The 20,721-nt window shown below is 35.9% G+C and overlaps 1 long non-coding RNA gene across 1 annotated transcript in view; it reads right to left on the bottom strand.

The window, feature by feature from the left end:
• The window catches only part of LOC138856364 (uncharacterized), a 46,129-nt gene extending 25,408 nt beyond the window's left edge, over nt 1–20,721 (bottom strand). Inside the window, exon 1 of the long non-coding RNA XR_011395588.1 lies at nt 20,387–20,721. This is a non-coding gene — a long non-coding RNA (uncharacterized lncRNA). The remainder of the gene's footprint in view (nt 1–20,386) is intronic.

The following is a 20,721-nucleotide window of genomic DNA, read 5'->3' as shown; positions in this document are numbered from 1 at the left end:
TATTTTTGCAACTTGCTCAAACGTTTGCCAACCCATTCGGCTGTGGTAAGCCGACTCTTATTTGACATTAAATGTGACTTCATTCTGCCTAAAAACCAAAAGACATTTGTCGACTCTTGTTGGTCGACAGGTTTAATGGTGGCGCGGCTGAGGCGCGACTGAGGCGCATAAATGGTACAAGTTTTTCTGATTAAAAAGTCTTGCGGTCGAATGTTTATTGCTTTATTACTAAGTTGCTTATAAGTATTAGTGTAGTACTTTGCTAATATAAAAGCGCACAAAGTGAGCCAACAACCAACCGACTAAGGCACCGACCGCCCGACCGACCCAACGGTCATTCAGCCAAATTCAGGCGACTCAAAATATATTAAACGCTTGCGCCAAAGAAACGTAATGCTGTCAGTTGGTCTTTCACTTGGTAAATCAGTCAACCACGGTCGGCATATATGTATATGCAAGTATACATATACCTCTGCAGCCATCCATCCAACCAGCCCACTTATCATCAAGTGTCAACTGTTGCGCCTGAACTGTGAAAAGTCTCTTGCAACATGTCATGGTTTACAAAAACTTTTTTAAACTTTTTTTTTCATTTTTTTACACAGCCTTTACTATATAGTATTTATTCCTCAAAGCATTAATGTTTTCAACATTTTAGGGTCATTTTCAAAGGTCATCAATAAAAGTTTACGCTTACATTTTTACTTCTTCACAATTTATATCAAACGAGCACCATCTACATACATATACCTGTATAATAAACGAAACAGGCCAACAAGTTGTCGCAATTTCATAATAATCGTGCCGATGAAGAAAGCCAACATGGTAATGTCTACACGAATATATAGACATCACAAGCAATACTTGTGGTCAACTATACTCTTGAAAGATAAATAGTAAACGTTGGCTAATAAAATGAGTGAAGAACTTGTTCCAGAATGCTAATAAAATTTTCCGCTAAGAGATTTAAGTTTAGCAGGTTCTAAATCTTTAACTGTCGGCGGTGAATTCACTTGTGGTTTAGTATAAGGTTTTGTCAAGGTACCTCTTGCCTTATTCTTTCAGTGTGATTTATAGTAAAATAATCTAGCTAGAGAGAAAATTGTGTTGTGTTTGTGGAGAAAGCTGGATTCATCTACTAGAAAAGGTGAATTTGAGGATACTGCTGACAGAGGTGGATTCCAAAATACCAGTGAATTAATATTAATAATTACGAATGACTAATATATTAGAACTGAGTAGATTTATCCAGAATATTAAGTATACTTATCCAAAGCATAAATTTTTGATGACAGCAAGACCGATGAATACTTGCCAGAATCTAGCTCCTTGCCAGAATCCAGCTCCTTGTCAGAATATCTCTAAATTTTTATCAAACTATAGTCATTGAGAGGTGATAGATGGAGCCTTTTTCCATAATGGTCAGATGTTCTAAAGCATGTCTTTAGCTTAGCCAAAGAATGGGGTCTACTTTATTATTATTATACATTACTGCGAAGCTTATTTAAGTCGAAAATATCCTCAAGGTTTGCTATTACTTGCCGTTGGATAACTATTGCCTAAAACTGTGGTTGAACCCAAATCCTGTGTTAGTCATATCTATATCCTATCCTTTGTACTATATCGGCCATTGAATTATCATCAGTATGAAGATATTACATCGAAAAATAGTATACACCATTGAAATGTCAGAAAACATAGACGATCTCCATAATTTTATTTAGGAACTTAAATACTATAATATTAATGATGCTTTCAATAAGCTTTGTTTCGAAATTGAAAGTAAATTTTCCAATTTTTGAGGCCAAATTCGGAAAACGAATGAATTAGGGTTTTATGTATGTCTCAATCTCTCGAAAAAATTTGTTTTGGCTGAATAACCAAAAAGTCGATTTTACCATATAGTGTTAGTAACAGAATGCTCGTATGTATGTAATAACAAGCTCAACTATTCAACCATGCAAAAACCATTCGAGTGTATATACAAAATCTCATCCCCACTTATGCGCACGTTTGCTACTCTTCCATCGGTTAAAGCAATATGTAATACATCATTCTCAACACATATTGTCTCCATTGAACTCTTCTCTCTTCTTGCGTGCTACTCATCTATCTCAGTTGAGTATGCGCAGAAGATGCTATTGACATTGTCCTGTGCCTGCACACATTATATCCTGGCATTTATCGCATTGTCACGGTGCTCTTTTCATTCATGGCTTACGGTTTGTTGTTACAGGTTAAAGGCATTCTTCTACAATTGAATTCTGTGAGCTTGTAGTCTATGAACAGTCATGTGTGTCCGTATAGGTAAGTGTGTAAGGATTTGTGTGTGACAGACACCTGGCACATGTGAAACTCTTTTGTTTCGACAAAAATCTGCTGAAATTCGAATCGGTGCAAACAGTTGGAGAATATTTGAGTATACGCTTGTATTTTGAGTAATGTACTTTTAGGTATTCGTATATTATAGTAGTGCCGTAATGAGTAAGTGCAAAAAACATGTTGTAGACGCAAAAAAATACAAGAAAAAGTATGCGAAGAACATACTATATAAGAAAGTCGCAAAAAGATTGCATACTACAGCGGCTGTAAAGCCTTTGTCCAAAAGATCGCATCACAAATAAAAAATATTGTCCCTCGTAGCAACTATTTCGAGAATACCCGGCTAATTCAGCTTGTGATATTACCGAAAAACTGAAGAAATTACGCTATTATATTGCATAGCCTAGCGCCTAGCAACCATAACAGTTTTCACCCAAATACGTCTATCTTGAGGCCTTTAATTTATTTATAATCATTGCTAGATATTGGACCGAGTTACCAATTTTATTTGTCTGAGATATTTTCCAACAATTGGAGAGATCTCAAAGAAGAAAGCTAACTCCGGACAGCTAATCAATTATGAGTAGTTTTTCTCTGACGAAAATCCACTGAGAGTTTAGCTATATTCCTGTGGAGTTGCATAAAAATTGTTTGTTTTCTGCGGGCAGATCGAATACACTCAGGTTCTCGGTAGTAGTAGAGCTTACAGTTAGAGAACGCTATCTTCTATAGGTTTGCAAAGTTTAATACGTTGGAGATATACATTTTTTTGGTGTAACCCTTCAAAAAAAAAAAAAAAACATTTATAGAAAATTGTCCAAAAAATAATTTTTTATCAATATATGAAGTCTTCATTGAAAACATAAAACTAAGGTTAAATAAAGTTATTGCAGGATGTACTACCGTTAATAGAAAAGTTAACGATTTCCTCTTGGAAGCAATCTTTACCGAGATGAGGTCGAAAATTTGTACTTGAAGTAGCTATATCCTCGGAAATTGCGCATCGTAAATGCAAAATCGGGAAACAGACACACATGGAAAAACAACAACAATAACCAAGCCACATACATGTGCGTGTCATATTCATATGAGATTTCTTCCAATAATACTCCCGTGCCGTACACGTGCTTCAAAGGCACTTATGCTGACCAACAGGCTTTAATAAAGTCGATTTACCTACGACTCGATTAGCCGACAAATCATAGACAAATCTTGAAGAGTATGCAAAAAATGCTACAACTCAATTTTGCTGCATGCCACCTGTCCCAACGCATACACAAGCAACGTTATCCTCACGCATGCGTATAGAGATAGTTAAAAGTTGAAAAAATCCTAATCCTCTCAGACGTGTCGGTCATGGCCTGCCGTTGCTCCTGCCTACTGTCCAAACAAAACAAACAAAAACCCGAAAGGTAATTGGAAAAAACTCAGCAATAGTGAAATAGAAGACACCGCACATGGCAAATACATACACAAGTATGCATTTACTTCAATATATGCGAGTACTGAAGTTGTTTGGAGATAAAAAGATAGACAATGGAAATGTGGCAGCAGGTCGAAATTGGCGTTGGGGTGCGTGCAGCAATACAAAAGAAACACAAAATGTGGAGATTTATGAAAAATTTAAAATCTTGATATGCCACAAGCGGTATGCCAATTGGCGAACACACGAAATAGTTATATTAAAAAAACATGAAATTGCAAGCATTGTATTGCAACGACAGGTGATAGATGGCTTTCTCGAGGTAGCGGTGTACATTTTATCGGGATTTTCGTACAATTACTGCAGCAGCAGGTGATTTTGTTGCTAGATGCTCGTTATTTTCGATTTTTTTGCAACGATTTCGTTCACCGAAACTGTTTATAAAAGTTAGGTTAATGTTGAATATAGCAATGAGAGTTTCACGAACTTATGACAAGCCGAGTTCGGGGTTTAGCTCAATTACCTGTAGTTTTTAGGACAACATTTTAATATAATATTTGGGGGTCTTCTGATGCATATTCAGGAGTTCTCGAAGCACTTGTGTTTCAGCTACCAGAGTGGAATTTTGCAGGAATCAGCCTCGTAACTTAACTTAACTTAAGCTAAACTATTTCAAATTTAAACCTTTACGAAGGTACAAATTCTTAACTTAATTATTAAGGTATTCTAGATAGCGTTTGAAATCTGGCTAAAATCGAAAGTAAAAACTACGAGTAGAGAGAAAGAGCCATCGAGTCATTCTGCCAAATAACCCAAAACCAAGGTGAGTCAGTTTCAAGATAATTTCAAACTAGTGACGCCTCAGCAATTTCCACCAACCATAGAGAATATCATGTATTAGAAGTGACAAGGTTTACTGATCAACGGGTAAATGTGTAAGCTTATTGAAGACTAGCGCTGACTTAACGCAACTATAGACGAATATTTGAAAATTTTAAGATGTTCCACTACTACTATAGACATTTTGATTTCGAACTTCGAAATTTCTCTCTAAGCCTGATGAAGATTTTCATTTAATTCTATTTTACTAAAACAACAATAATTCAAAAAATTTATTTTCCATCTGCATTATGTATGTTAAGCGCAAATGCCTTCTACGAATGCCCTAATAATTATTACCATATAAAAATCGGCTTCATTCAATTCAAATAATTGAATATTCACAACCATATCAAATGTTCATTCGAAGCTTTATTTACTCACAAAGAAAAATTGCGATTTAATGACAGGTTATCAGCTGCTTCTAATCCTACAAGCCTGCAATGATTTTTGGAGAAAACGTATTTGAAACTGCTCAACAAACAAGAAGAAAGCAAAAGAACAAAAAAAAAATTAGCTCGGTTGCACCAAAGCGATAATACCCTTCACAAATAAAAGAGTTGCCATACAAGAACTTTATATTCATCGGTCATTTGGCATGGCAGCTAGATGCTATAGTGCTGCGATATCGGTGGTTGTGACCAATGAGCAGCCTCTTGGAGAGAAAAAGACGTGTACCAAATTTCAAACCGTTATTTAAGAAACTATGCGACTAGTTCGCGTATATGCTGACAGACAGACGGAGATAGCTATATACACTCAGCTCGTCAACCTGATCATGTTGTTAATTGTTATGTATATATTTTCTGGTTGTTACAAACTACGTGGCAAACTTAATAAACTCTGTCCAGGGTATAAAAAGAAAACACTACAAGTACAACAAAAATCAACTGTACTTTTAAACTCTTTCCAATTTAATTACCGAAATACAAGCGTTCAGCGTACGAGCGTGTCTGCTTGCCACACATTTACGAATATTTATTGAGGGCAACACTAATGACAGCTTATTACTTTATCAAGATTTATGACAATTAATAACAGGGATACACCGCTGGCTGGCGCATTTCGGCTAGTTGCCCATGAACACTTCCGTTGGCTGTGAGGCTGCTAGTGAAGTTGGGTTTTGAAGAAGATCAGTCGATAGTGGCGGTTAAGCCAAGCGGGTGGATAAGATATATACACGGAGAAAGAGGGTGTGGTATTGATGAAATTGAGGCGTTTGTTAGGCTAAAACAGCGAGTATTGAAGTAGAGAAATAAATATGCTTGGGCGATGGCTGCGACTACAAGAGCACACTGTTGGAAGAAAAGTAACCGAAATTCACAGGAAAGTTCATAATGCGTCTGAAAATCAATTAATGCAGCACAAGGCTGTAAGAAAAAAAATGTGGTTATGAATAAATAGTCAATCAAATACGAATGCCGTTGAATATTTTGATGATTTACATAGAGTAACATTGCTAAATAATGCTTAAGTTGATTGCTGAACTTTTCTTAATTAGTATAAAAAGCTTTTTAAAACAGAAAGCGCCTAAACTCCCATTTTCTATTTGAAAATGTTATATAACTTGTATATGACAGAAGCTTTGTATGTTCGTATAGTTTCCAACCTATTTTATATTTGACTTGGCTGGATGGCTATGTTTTCAAAACAAGTTGTTGAAACAACTAACTTAAGTCGGTAAATACAAAGAATTAAAATTTATACATACTCGAGTCCGGTATATTCAAATATTTCTGACAAAGTAAGATCCAAGCACTCCAGTCACAGTGCTGTTGAGGTTAGCAGAGCATGGTAAAACTTTGAAAGAACAATCTGCAATTTTTTCACTAACATCAAAACCAAAATTTTCTAAAAGTTATAGCTTCGGTGGAAGGCAAAAATATTTCCCGAGTATAGGTATTGTATTTCCGACATAATATCAAGCACTGCTTCAGAGTGGACTTATGTGAGTATTTAGATGAGCTTCAAGTTTTCAGATCATATAGTTATATGAAAAAGACATTAGTGCGGTCCGATGAAAATTAAGTTTACGTAGTGAGAACAAAGCTAGAATCATATTGGGTCAAGAACTGTCAAATCGGCAGCATTGCACAAAATTGGTATCGCTTTTACCTATAGGCACTAGGTTTTATCGAGGTACAGAGGTTTAATCAGATGAAGTTCTTAAATGTTTTAGAAAAAATTTTAGAACTTTTGTTCTGTAAGAATTTGTTTTCGCTACTTATACATACTATGTAAAATTAGTTTAGGTAGATCTATAAATCACCACTAAATTATATGGAACAACACGGTTAATTTTTTAACCTCAAATTATGTAATGAGTTTTTTCCCAAAAAAATGTAAATAATATTTTATTGAAATTACTCAAAGCAGCTGAAACTCGTTTGAAGTTCCATAAACGCAGCTTGTTAGACACCATTCCAATTTTCCAATTCACAAACTAATCACTTCCTTTGTACGCACCTTGTAGCAATTGAAACAATCACCTAACTAAACAAATTCATTTCAACGCTAAACTTGCCACATCATCGTTTATGCTTCATTACCAACACATGAGTCAAACAAACTAACTGGTTTGTACGAGACGGTAAAGACTCGTGCAATGAAATACTTTGAAGTGCCACGCCTTCTATGTTGCATGCAACAAATACATGAAAACGGTAACGTGTGCTAAGGAGTTCAACGCAGTCACCAAACAGGGTATCCACATAAACCTCAAATTATATTATAACTGCTGAGTGTTATATAATGGCGTTGTTTGTTCATACAGTGGCTTCTTAACAATGTGTTGAACAGGATTGAAATTACTCTTCAAAACCAGTAACTGAAATAGAAACCAAAACGTATAGCAAAAGTTGTTAAAGTTCTTTACTAGAGTTTTGAAAATGCTGGTCCAAATAGAAACTCTGCGGTCCCCTGTCAGTTAGCGGAGAATGAAAGTTCAAGTATGGAATTTCCAAAGGGGTTATCTTTCAAATTCTTCAAGCCTGCCTCCATACAGTAAAATTGTATGTTGCAATTTGAATAACGAAAGCTTAATCGATCGAACCAATTTTGAAACTAAGGATAACCTTCACCTCATATCGTGGACGCCATATTAAAATGATTCGAGAAATTTTGGACTCACATTCCTATATCAATCATCTAAGTGTTACATGACTACAGTTAGGTAGTGCAACTCTCCGAACACATCTCTTCCCAATCCTGATTTTATTTGAAGATTTTTAAGTCAAAATTTTTTAAAACCAAAAAATGCATTCGTGTAACAATCATTTGTGATTCCCTCATTCTATTTGTAGACTATTCATATTGTTTTCATTTAACACTCAAGTACCGTTTTAACGCGCCTACGGTGCGCTATTGCCACCTGCCAAATGATTAATCATTTCGTTAAATATATACACTTGTGCTCAGTGGATAAAAAGGTATTGGAGGAAAAATGTAAGTAGACGTGAAACCCTTTCATTTTCGGCGCTAAAAGGGCTCGGTCAGACTTGAAATGTGATTTATTTATTTCACTTTTTGACGGTTCTCGCTGTTTGATGATATTGCAGACGCAACGATTTTTGTGTTTAACACCTTTTTCGTGTGTACTACTTGTACCTGCCATTTGTTGCATATGTTTCACCTACAACCTACATAATTTTCAACTTTTCTCTTACCGCCGGCTAGCCGCTCGCGCCGTATGCAATCTCATGCTATATTTTCACTTCGTTTAATTATTATGCTTTGTTTCCTGTTTTAGACACTAAAAGCTCATCAATTATACGTATATGCCACAGAATACAGCATGCACCTACAAGCGCTGCTATGTATGTAAATATGTTTGTAGTTGTGCCTTTGCTCGAAAGACCTGAAATCTAAAATCCAAAGCGCCGCTGCTGAAACCCTTTATGTTTCTAATAACGTAATGCTAACATATAATTTTCTATACTTAGCGCAAGCAACAACAACACAGGTGCTAACAAGAGTATTTAAAGTAACGTGCCACAAACCATTGCCACTTTTTTGTTTTTCAGAGCCTTAGGAATTTCAAATTTTGCTAAAAATACAGCCGTTGAGAGTTGAAGGCCGGAGGATTTATTTCACCTGAGGATGTGTGTCAAATATTTTTATGCATTTTTGTATTTATTTTAGTTAATTTGTAGCTTTCTACGTTTAAATAGTATTTGCCGGCAGCTCCGAAGTTTACACGCAGCTTTTGATAATTGTAAATGAATAAATTGTCGAAAATGTGAAGATTAAAAGCGTTGAATAACCAAAAAGTGACCGCTTGGACCGAAGGTTGCACGAAAACCATCATCGATCCACATTTTTTCAAACTTCAATTAAAAAGTCGATGAAAGCCGTTAATTATAAACATTGGCTCAGTAGTCTAGTTCTAAACGATTACTGATTTCAACAAGACCTTGAAGAAGCCCTAAGCTAAAGATAGTACCAAATGTATTACTATAGAGTCCGACTTAAAAGATGACATACCCTTGCTTAATCGAGCTACTCCTTCCATTAAATTTTTAATTATTAATTTTGGTGTCATAACTATACTCGGAGCAAGAACATTGACTTGCAAACATCCTTTAGGGGGTATTCTAGTGTAGAATTTCCAAAAATTGATTTTTTTCATGATTTCAAAGTTAAGCTATTTAAAAATATGTCTACAAGTGGATTTTTAAAAATTTAAATTACTTTCGGTGATATAGACATTTAACTGACCCGGCCTCCAAACTGGTTCGGCTGGGTGTAATCGAACAAAAGACATAACGCGAAACTTCAAATGCGTTTTTCTCAGACCAGACTTTTTCAATACAATACCCACGATTTCTCGAGTTCTAATGAACTGATTTCCTAGAAATTTATAGAGAATATTTTTAATAGACCTCGACTATGAACTAGCCTCATCCCCAAATTTATTTACTAGTTTTAAAAAATACGTGAAAATAAAAAAAATGTTAAAAATCTTTTTTTTCAAACAGTTGTCATTTTGTCAAAAAAACATTTTTTTACTTATCGCTAGTTCATACAATTGCGACATCATTGCAAATTGATAATATATTTTTATTTTTCATTTCAGATGAATAGCAGGTTTGACCCATCATCAGCTTCCAGTTTTTTAAATTTTTAACTTTTTTTCTGTAATCTTGCAACATTAATAAATAACTGATATAAAAATCGATGGTAAAAATGTTGATTGCCTTTGTTTTACGACTCTTCAAAATTACCCAGAATACAACCTCAAAAGTATTTGAAGACTAACGCTTTTATGGGAGACCGGGAGGCGATTTGTTGAGTTTGTGTCTACAATTTAGAGAGCCAAGGTGCTCACAGTTTGAAATTAATATTCAGGTTGAGAATGGTGAAATCAAACTTTTGTAGAAGAAAATTAATTTTGATGAAATATACCGCAAAAGCATACGTTCCACATTTCATTAAATTATCAGATAAAACTAACCATACCTGACCAACTTATCCACCTTGAATTTAAGACCCCCTCACTTTTTGTAAATTTGTTTATCACCCAGCACGAGCTATTACTTACGAAGACGTCAGCAAACGTCTCAACTGTCAACGAAATTGTCGCCTGAGCCTTGACAAAAAGCTCAGCTTAAGAGGAAAAGGTCAGTGACAAACAAGTAACAACGGCAGCAGACAAGCAGGTTCATATTTCCTTTCGAGAAAGACAGAGTAACACAAAAAAAACAACAGCAATGACAAACGCAACGAAAGAAATGCAGATGAGCCAAATTGCCAATCTGCATGATCATGCTCAATAACATACATAAGTATGCCAGCTGAAAAGAACTGTTTGATTCGAAGACTTGACCTCCGGGTCTGACGATGTCGACAACAAATTGTAGCTGTTTTTTTCACACTCACGTACCATGCCATTTTTCGATGATTACCATACAATACCAACAAAACTATGTACAACATAAAGCTGAGCATAACTTACTGCAAATTATGTAGGCTCTCAGAAGATAACATAAGCAGAGGGGGAACATAAAAGTGTTACAAGCAGCACAGCAAGTGCTGTTAGCGCAGATTGAGAAGGGTGAAATATTGTGCCCCTGCTTTGTTTTAGCTTCATGCCAAGCTACTTGTGGTACATACTTGCGAGGTGTCGAAAATTTGTGCTTACTGACACTTGAGGTTGAAACTGAAATTGAAGCTGATATTGTGGACTGGTGGTGAAGGTGTTGGAATTTCAATTGCGCCACTTTGGCGAATGACAAGTTGAAATGTTTGTATGTTTTATTTGGTGAAGGGACTTTTTGAATTTGATAAAAAAAATTTAAATTTTCAAGAGTAGCGATGGAGATAATATTGAAGGAGCGATTTCTTATTTATAGAACCTAATAGAGTATTAAATACTTAGCTGGAGACCTCAGGATCTTAATCTCAATCAAGCAGCAATCTGAACTTATGTGGCCGAAGTATAATATAAAAAACCAGCAGTAAAACCGTTAATAGGATATTTGTCTAAATAATAAATTTTATTTGAGATATTTATACCGTGAGGTGAGCCTATCAAGTTTCTGAAAATGTGGCAGAGTTTCCTTGTAAAGAACTTATAAGTGAGATTTTAAGCAGTTTTTTCTTACTGTCACCTTAGACTCTTGTGACTATTCATTTTAAGCAAATTAGTCATAGTTCCGTTTGATTAGTAAAATTAAACATGAACTGCTGGGAGAATAGTAGCATTCTTTGTAGATAGATTTATCTTTTGCTTCAACTTAGGTCTAAGTCTCGGCAATTTCTTTTTGAGCGACTAATCTCTTAAGATCTGAGAAAGAAAAGGTGTCGATTAGGTATTAATAAAAACTATAATACCCCTCACAAATACATAACTTTCTTGACATGAACTTGATATCGATCGGTCAGTTTGTATAGCTGACAAACTAACTGACCAATCGAAATCAATGCTTAAGTGATCCGATCTGAACAAATTCTTTGGAGCTTACATTATTGCCTTAGACGGGAACTAAATTTCGAGGATATCTCGTCAAATGAAAAAGCTTTCCATACAAGCACTTAATGCTGATCGTTCAGTTTGTATGGCAGCTACATGCCATAGTGGTCCGATAACGGCGGTTCCGCCAAATGAACCGCTTCTTGAGGAGAAAATAACGTGTGCAAAATTGCAGATAGATATCTCAACTGAAGGATATGCAGAGAGACGGACAGACGAAGGGACGGGCAGACAGACATGGCTAAATACGCTACCTCAAAAACTGAAAGAGAAGAGGAATGGGAGAGTGAGGTGCGGCTTTTTCCATATAGATGGATGTTATATATCTTGTAAGAAATCTCTAGGCATCACTCTGATCGTTTCTTGAAGATTTTTATGATTTGATTTCAATTGCTGTTAAATGTGGATGCTATAATGGGTTCTTAAAGGTCTGCTTCCGCCGTCAAGATTAGAATTACTCGCACAATTCTTTGAACTGTGCCAGTAGTAATGCGCACAGTGTAAAATTGGAAATATCGAAATTTCAAGTACACATTTTGTGATCCAAAAATTTTGAACACAAAACGAAAACAAAAAAAAAATCAAATTGCACACAATCTTGTAAATACAAATCACTACAAAATACTCTTTCGTATTTTAATTTAAATTTTTGCGACCTTAGCGGAGGTCAATGAGTTAAGGCGCTTTACACAGAACAGCGCACCAGCGAGCCCAACAGATCTTTCAGCAATCTTGTGCCTTTTATTTTCGTAAAAATTTACAAATACTTGTACTTACGCCACGCTACAAGCGCATTCAGGGCTAAGTAACAATGCAACAAAATCGAAAATAAAATCGAAATCGAAGTTGGCATTTATGGTGGCGGCATCGGTAATGCCGTTAAATGACGCTGTCGCTGTTGGCTAAAATCGACATACGAAATTAATGTCGGGGCTGGAGTTGGGCTGGTGCGTGGCGCGGCACCACTGACATTTATACTTACTTCTACGTATGTATGTATGTATGAATGTGTGTAAGAAATGAGTACAAATCGGTGTTTTGTTGTAATTGTTGTTGTGGCGGCCCGCGCTGTGGTACGTAGTGTGTTTTTTTTTGGTCGCTTGTGGTTGCTCATGTTTATTGGCAGTGGCAAGTTGAAGGAAACGAATTGTGTAAAATTAATTTTCGATTTTTACGAGTGCTACCATCGCTAACAACAACAGCAACCATAGTTGGGCTGACATAAATAACAGTAATACGGTAACAGCAACACACTTGTTAAGTAATTCATTTCAGTTTTCCAATGACTGATGAGCGGGCGGTCAGTAGTGTCCAATAGTAAAGGAATTTGGTTTCGAAAATATAGTTGGACTTGGCGCTCTTGCCCACTGCGGCGGTAAGCTTATGCTGAACATTTATGTAAACGGCACTTATGTTGTTGCCACTTTTTTCCAGTAATTTTTATGCTGTCGCCGCATGTGGCACAAGAGTATAATAGTTTTGTTCAGCTAACGGTAGTTTGTTGACTACAATTAGTTGGGATAGATAAAATATTATAACTGTATGTAAAAATGTTCGAAATAATGAGAGAATTGAGGAAATAGCGAACGGAATGGAATATATGGTATTGGACCCTTGCAAAGTACAAACTGAAGTTAAAAAGTAAAATTTACCACAGAATTTCACTGTCAAATACATATGTATATTCGTTTTGAACAGTGTGCGAGTCTTCGCCCTTCGTTATATTTAAGGGTTACATGGGTTTCACGGCTTCAAAAAACAAACAAAAATTTTATTGTCTTATTTAATTCTATAAAATCTCTAGAATATTGTCCTAACTTATCGAGTTGATCCCGTTTTGGAATAATAAAAAGTTTGAACAAAATATTTAATTTTTTGTATGAAAAAATAACTATTGAAAATAGGGCATTTTTTGCTCGACGAAACCCTTAATACACGTGTCTAATAAACTTCTCCAGTGATCTCCACAAAATTTTAGATATCAACAAATATTAAAAAGTTCTGGAAAAAAGGGAATCGCAATAAATATGGAATATACTTGTAATTTAGCTTTGATGAATGAGATATTAATTTTTAATAGGAATTGCTTTAAAAGTTAGACTACGGGTTTACTCGCATCATAGGATGAAAATTCACATAGCCAAAGATTACTCTCCCGATTTTATCTGAAATATTATGGAGAAATTTTAAAATGAAAGCAACCCAAGCATAACCACACCCTATTCCCTGAAACGTCATTCGGTTCGGCTAATAAAATATTGCAAATGCATCGAAATATTTAATATTTCTCTATTTTTTTGCAAATTTGGTGAGTTTAAAATGTTCGACCTTAACCGTAACCGAGTCTGCCTTACATCTTTTGTATTTTTTATATTCTTACCATTTTACTTAAGTGTTATTAAGCGCGACCCAAAAATGTCCACTGCATTTTAAATTTTGTTTATTATTGTCTTACTTTATGTTGCATGTTGCATGTTCCATTTTTCTCGTATTTAGTTCCAATTATTTTCGATCCTTGCGGTGACAGCAAAAGTGTACCAAATATTTGTAAACTTAAGCGCCAGTTTGGAGATAGCGCATTTAAAATTGATTATCGTTCTCAATGAGCTTTGTATTGCATGTTGATTAAATTGATTATTACTGTTATAACTGAAGTATATATTATAATATATAGTTAGGAAGCATATGTTAGCTTTTGAAATATAGTATAACCGAAAAACGATAATTCACATACAATTTGTGTCATGTAAATAAATAGTGCTTTGGATCTTCAATCACAGAAGTAAAAACTTAGTAGCTAGCCGCGGTCACTAGACCAATGCTACCGGATCGTTCTTATCAGTAGATCCACATCACAGCCAGCAAGACCGTTGAAAGGAACAGAAAGCAAAATTGACAGTTACTAACTGGAAACTGTTGGCCAGCGCAAAGTAACATTATTGCTAACATGCCTATTAAAAAAATAGGGCTACTACTAAAAACCAGTACCGCAGATCGAGATGTCATTTGCATAAATGGTTATTTTAGACAAAAAGTATCGTTTGTATCACTTTGCTGCAGAGACGCCTGAGTACTTGTCTTATATGACATAATTCCATGATAATGAAGCTTGGTCTTTGGAGTATACACTTCGAAGGACTCGTTCATTGACCGAATATATAAAAATCCGCTGCCACCCTCTTTATTCTAGATTAAATGGGGCCCTAATCTGTTTCGTGTTCTACTATGTTTTCTGATCAAAATTTGATGGCTGTCCACAGTTATCAGTCGATTTCAAATATTATAGCATGATAAAAAACGATTCAGGCATTTGTGCTCATTTAAGAAGCATCCGAATTAGATAGACCAATCTCATAATGAACTGCCATCTGAATAAGTTCGCTATTTTAAATTGATCTTGATTTTTTGCTTTAAAAAGCAAGAGAAATTCATTTGGGCTGTAGGGAGTCTTCTCAAGGATTTATAAGCTGTTGGTCGACTATAATTATACAATTTATTCAAACATAAGTTTCCAGCATGAAGACTTGCTTTATCAGAAGTTATCATGTCTTCATGCCAGAAAAATGAAGTCGTTCGAAAACTATGGACCGCATTAGTTTTTAATACACAGTCTCTTAAGTATTCTATTAATGTCGGTGACAGGAGCGAAATGTTGCATAAACAAATCATGAGAAAACAACCGAACTTAGTAGTCTACTTGCAATACCCTTGGAGTTTTTGAGCTCTACTAAGCATTGTGTCGATTTCGGTGACAGTTTGGAAAGCAAAAAAGCAAATTTACGATAAAGAAATCATGAGTATTCATCTATTCACTTTCCGATGTTATTTTAGCAAATTTGTTGCATCATAACTCACAGTTATTACAAAAAAAAAACAGTAAACATATAAACTCATTAGTCTCAGTTGGAAAACGCAAAATAATGCAAGTTGAGTTGGCTATTTACCAAAGTTACCAAAACATTATAATTTGTGGTTTATTTACGATTTTCGAGGTGTCTTTACTTTTATGGGTTTTTGGTCGCTGTGATTTTTTATCTTTTTATTTTTTTATTTCATTTGTGAACTTTTTTGTGATTTTTTTTATTTTTTCCATTTCTGTATTTTGGTGTATTTAACCTGCTTTACATTTTCATGTCTTTACTTTTTATTACCGCACTCGCTCGAAGGACTTTCGTATATTTAATGAGTTTTCGTTTTGCGGTTTCTTAAATTCAACAAAATTCTGAAACGACTTTGAGGTGTAAAATTTTTTAATTTAAACGACCATTTAGGCTTTCGCTGTATTTGCGCATCTTCTTCCTCTCTGCAAACAACTTTCTCCAGCTCCATTTGGCCGGAAGTGGTGGTGCTGCTGCTGGGGCTGATAGAATTGGTGAAAGTGTAACAGATTTTTACACAACTCAATTTAACTGCTACGACAGGCAAAACTAATAAAAAACGACCACACAATAGCCACAGATTTCTTTCGTATAAAATTGGCATACTTAACAATGTTTTGAGGCGTGGCGGGCACAGCACGTTGCAACAATAACTGAAGTTGGCAAGTGATAAATGAAAGTGTCGGCAGTGCCATAGCAGCGTAGTTTTTTGTGCTACCCTGCCTGGCCGATAAGCGGTTCCCTGCTAACTTTTCGGCTCTTTTTCAACGTTACCTTCGCACTAACCTTCTTTGCTAGCCAACATTTAGGTCTAACTTGTGTGTGGTCTTTTGCTGCCGAAAAAAATTTGCTTTTCGCCTGCATTATAATTGCACAGGTACTTAAATTAATTAATTGATTGGCTCTCAAATTGTGTCTTACTACTTTGTTTGCAACACTTGCCACACGTGCTTGCCATTTTTAGCGATATGTTACATATGCATGTAGTCAGGTATGATTTTTTGCGGCTTGTCCGTAATCAGCTTCCAACAAACGTGTGTTGCATGTTGCGCTCCCGTGGCGCTTCGACCGTAACAACAAAATGATAAGATTAATTTTCCCACAATTCTAAGCAAATATTTAAGGATGTTCCTGCAGACAAATTACTGGCGCTTGGTGTCGTCAACGCCGCGCACATGCCATAAAATGTGGTAAATCGCTTGTTAGAAAAATCAAATTGAGTTAATTACCAACTGATTTGATTATCTTTAGGAAAAATCTAACATTTGTGTTTAGCTTGTATGCCACACAACCACAGTTTGCTCAATTAATGCTGCTTAGCTCTCTGTGCCTCGCGCCAACTGCTTTCTTGTCGCGCCAGATCATTGATAACGGCACCTGATTTTTGCGAATTTGTCGCCTGCGGTATTTGCTTGCAACCACAGGAAGACGCAGTTTTCTACAAGAAACGCTGTAGTTGGTCTCAGCTGCTTACGCCAGAATGTATGTTTTCAAAGAAAATTCTTTTACAAATTGGTCGAATCTCTGATAATAGGCGTCACACCTCAGACGCTATGTAATTCGGATGATCTTGTGCTAATAAATATATTATATTTTTAATCACAGAGTTTTGAGTCGGGTGCAAGCAATATCTCAATCTATATTTTAGATTCTAAGGGTGCCTTGTGTAAACATAATCACTATTAAGAGTATTCATTCAAGCTCGACAATATTGATATAACAAAAATATTCATTTCAAGAACATTTACCAAAGTTTACTCTACTGCAGCAAAGTTGGATAAAAGGCTAATAAAAATTTATTACAGCGCACTCATTACTCCGATTTTATATTTGAAGATTAGGTAGGGCAGAATCTACAGAATGCTGAGCAGGCGCTGAGGAGGAAACGGAAAAATATTGGTAGGGATAATGTTGAGGGTTCTACAGTCTGAGTGCAAAACTTTCGAAGATAATAGATGAATTTTAGGAATGTAAAACTAACAAGAAAGTTTTTACAACAAATGCATTGAAATTTGTATAACTTTCGAACTGATGGCTTAAGGCGGTCTATTTTGGTGCAGTACTTCATCAAGCTTTCCTTCTACCAACCAATTCTGCAATATTATAGATAAAATGTAATAACTCTAGCAGTTTTTGGAGATCTACATATATGTATGTATATATATAACTACTTTTTAAATTATTAACAAAAAAAAAGGTTTTTAAATTATGTTATACTTTTGATAATAGACAGATTAACGCTGAAACTTCGATATACTTTGTGAGAAATAATATTTATCTTACGAGTAAAAAAACGCTTCTGATATGATTTCCATTAAGTCTCCTATGCAACTAATAACATCCACTTTATATTGTAATTCAATGACAGCTGACCAATTTAAATCAATTGAGTTGACATTGTAACCCTAAAAAATGTTGAAATAAATATAAATATATATATATATATGTTTTTTCAAAAAATTCGCATCTAATTCCAAACGCAATTATCCAATCAAGCGAATTTCGGTAAAAAAAAAAAAATAATCGCAACAACTCTAATACAGTAAACCGTTAACTTACTTCTTTTAATAACCGTTAGAGAATTTTAAGCTACAAAACGATCGCAAGAGAATTTGAGAGTACTGCAACTCGAGTAGGGTCACGTGCATGAGCACGGCTACCATATGCGCTTGTTTTTTGTGGCGTTTTGAAATGAAAACTCGTCAATCATCGATTAGTTGTTGTGAACAAGAATCGCAAATGGTAAAATGTGGAAATTTTGAAATCAATTGAAAGCGCCAACAGCGCATGCGCAAATTGCAAATTGTTTTTGAAATGTAATGATGGCTTGCAACATAAATCACCCTCTATTAAATAAATTTATTATTCCATTTTGTAAAAAAATTGCTATTTAAATTCATCGCCAGCAGATAGCGACACGCAACCAGCTGACGCTAAGCACACTAAGCGCGTTGAAAACCGCCCCTTTCGTTGTCTATTTCCACTTTTTAAATTAGTCGGAAACCCTCTCAAATAGGCAACAACATTTCCATGCTGTGCCGTGTGTGCTGCAATGCACTAAGTGGCGGCGCATGCGCACATGACACGCGTCTGTCGTAGTCGCTGCTTTAGCACCACACCACCAACAGTCGCTGTGGCACTTATGTAATATGCATTGTTGCAAGTTAGCCGATGATTGAGTGCATAAATGCCTGACAACTAGGCGAGAAAGGCAGACAGCCGACAATGGCACGGTGAGGTATCCTTTCGGCGCAGATTGCGCCACTGTATGGGGTTTCTCTCATCGCGGTTACTTACTACATCAATGCATGTATGTATGTATTCAAATAATTTTCACTAAAAATAGCAGCAAATCACCGAGTTTCGATACTTCCCTCTATATACCTATATATACATATATATATAGAATTTCAAAATTCAGTAGTGTGTAAAATGGCGGTGGCAAGTAAATATATATAGTTATATATATATCCACTACTGAATTTTTGTTTTCATGAATTTTAAGTAGTATCTTCTCAAATTCAAATATTTTTTAGATTTTGACATGCCCTCGCCCACAGCTGCTTCATCAGCGCCGCCGAAAATGAGGATGACTTCGTCGAGCATGCGCTTTGTGCGTGAAAATGATCTGGTTCGCCTGGCTCATATATCATTTTGTAAGGACAATGTTTTGACAGATATTTCGTGATTGCATAAAAGTTTGCATAATTTAATTAGCTGTAGAAATTGGCGTGAGACTGCAATGTGTCTGTGAAAAATCTGACTAACGGACTAACGTTTTTCTCACGGTCCTCAATTAATGGAATATTTTAGTGAGCTCGTATTCCAGTGATGCTCAGAATTTCATAATTCTCTAAAGGAAAGGACTTCAAGAACTTTACTAGAGCTGGGTATAAGCAGATTTAACAGACTCGGCGGTTACTCGATAACACCGCCGAATCGGACTCATAAGATGGTTAAGAAGAGCCATGAGACCGTTTTGTCATTTTTCAGGTATTCGATTCCATGTAAATCTCAGAAAACTTAGCGGCCGAAAAGAAAGTCCTTGCTCACTTCGTAGCTTCCCTTAAAAACGACGCTGCCCTTACCGATTTTTTGAGATGCCTACTGTTTCAGCTATCTGCTGTAACTTCAATCTGCTGTCCATCAGTGAGAGATCGTGAACTTTCGTCATGTAAACCGACGGACACTTTGAAACTTGTTAAGTCATAAAAGACGGTACTAACTTCTCTACGTAGATATTTCTATTAAATCATTTCCGCCACTCTAAGTTATTCTGTTTTCACTTCCTGCTCCTTTTTCACCTTTAGAGCGTCCAATGAACTCATCGCAAACCTAATATAACGGTTTTCTAAAATCGCCAGCAACAGCTGGCTGTAATCTCAAATGACCCCACTATAAAAAATCCATAAACTTACAGCTAAGAACAAATGCGGATATTACAATCCCTGGTCCGTTTGGAAATTTTGACTTCGTGTGTAAGTGTGTGTGTGAGTATAATCGGCTAGCGGCAAGTAACGCCACAGCTGACACGATACGTCACATGACCGGTGCATTACGCAAAGTATTTGCTTACTATCACAAAATTTTACAGTTGCTGCACCCACACGCTTACAAGTGTTGGTGTGTTGTTGCATGGTGAGGCATGCGTAGTTAATGATAGACAGGATATCCCCTCGAGTGGCAACAACCCCCCAAAAACAACAGTGTAGCGTGCACCAGCTGAGTTTTTCCACAAACGCAAGCACACACAAACATATATTTGGCTGAATTCGAGCTCGCATAAAAGTGAAAAGTGCGTTATCCTGCGCCGACAGGACATGCTGATATTGAATTACCGAAAGTAAGCAATAAAATGTAGTGAATTCTAATAATATATACATTCGGGCATAACTGTAAAATTTAAATACTTACCAACAACAACAGCAATTTTCCTGCGTTCATTATTATTTGTTTGCATCTTCCTATTTGTTGTGTAACCTTAGAAGAGCAGCACTGCAGAAATGGATGTGAAGATGCCACATTGAATGGGTGTTTGTTGTGCGTTGGAAAACGGAACAACTGCAACGGAAAGTGAGGAAATAAAATTTTAATTTCAGGGTTTTCAATTGGTTGGTGTAGGCGGGTGTAAGTTATGAATTGGAGGGCAAAGATGATAATTTTAACACGGGAAAAAAGTGAAATATGAAAATTATATAAAAACACATATCCACAACACACACAACGGCTATATAGGAGGTTAGGATACT

The sequence above is a fragment of the Bactrocera oleae genome, chromosome 3 (genome assembly GCF_042242935.1).
Source record: "Bactrocera oleae isolate idBacOlea1 chromosome 3, idBacOlea1, whole genome shotgun sequence".
Taxonomy (NCBI): Eukaryota; Metazoa; Arthropoda; class Insecta; order Diptera; family Tephritidae; genus Bactrocera; species Bactrocera oleae.
This window is presented reverse-complemented; position numbering and strand designations above follow the sequence as displayed.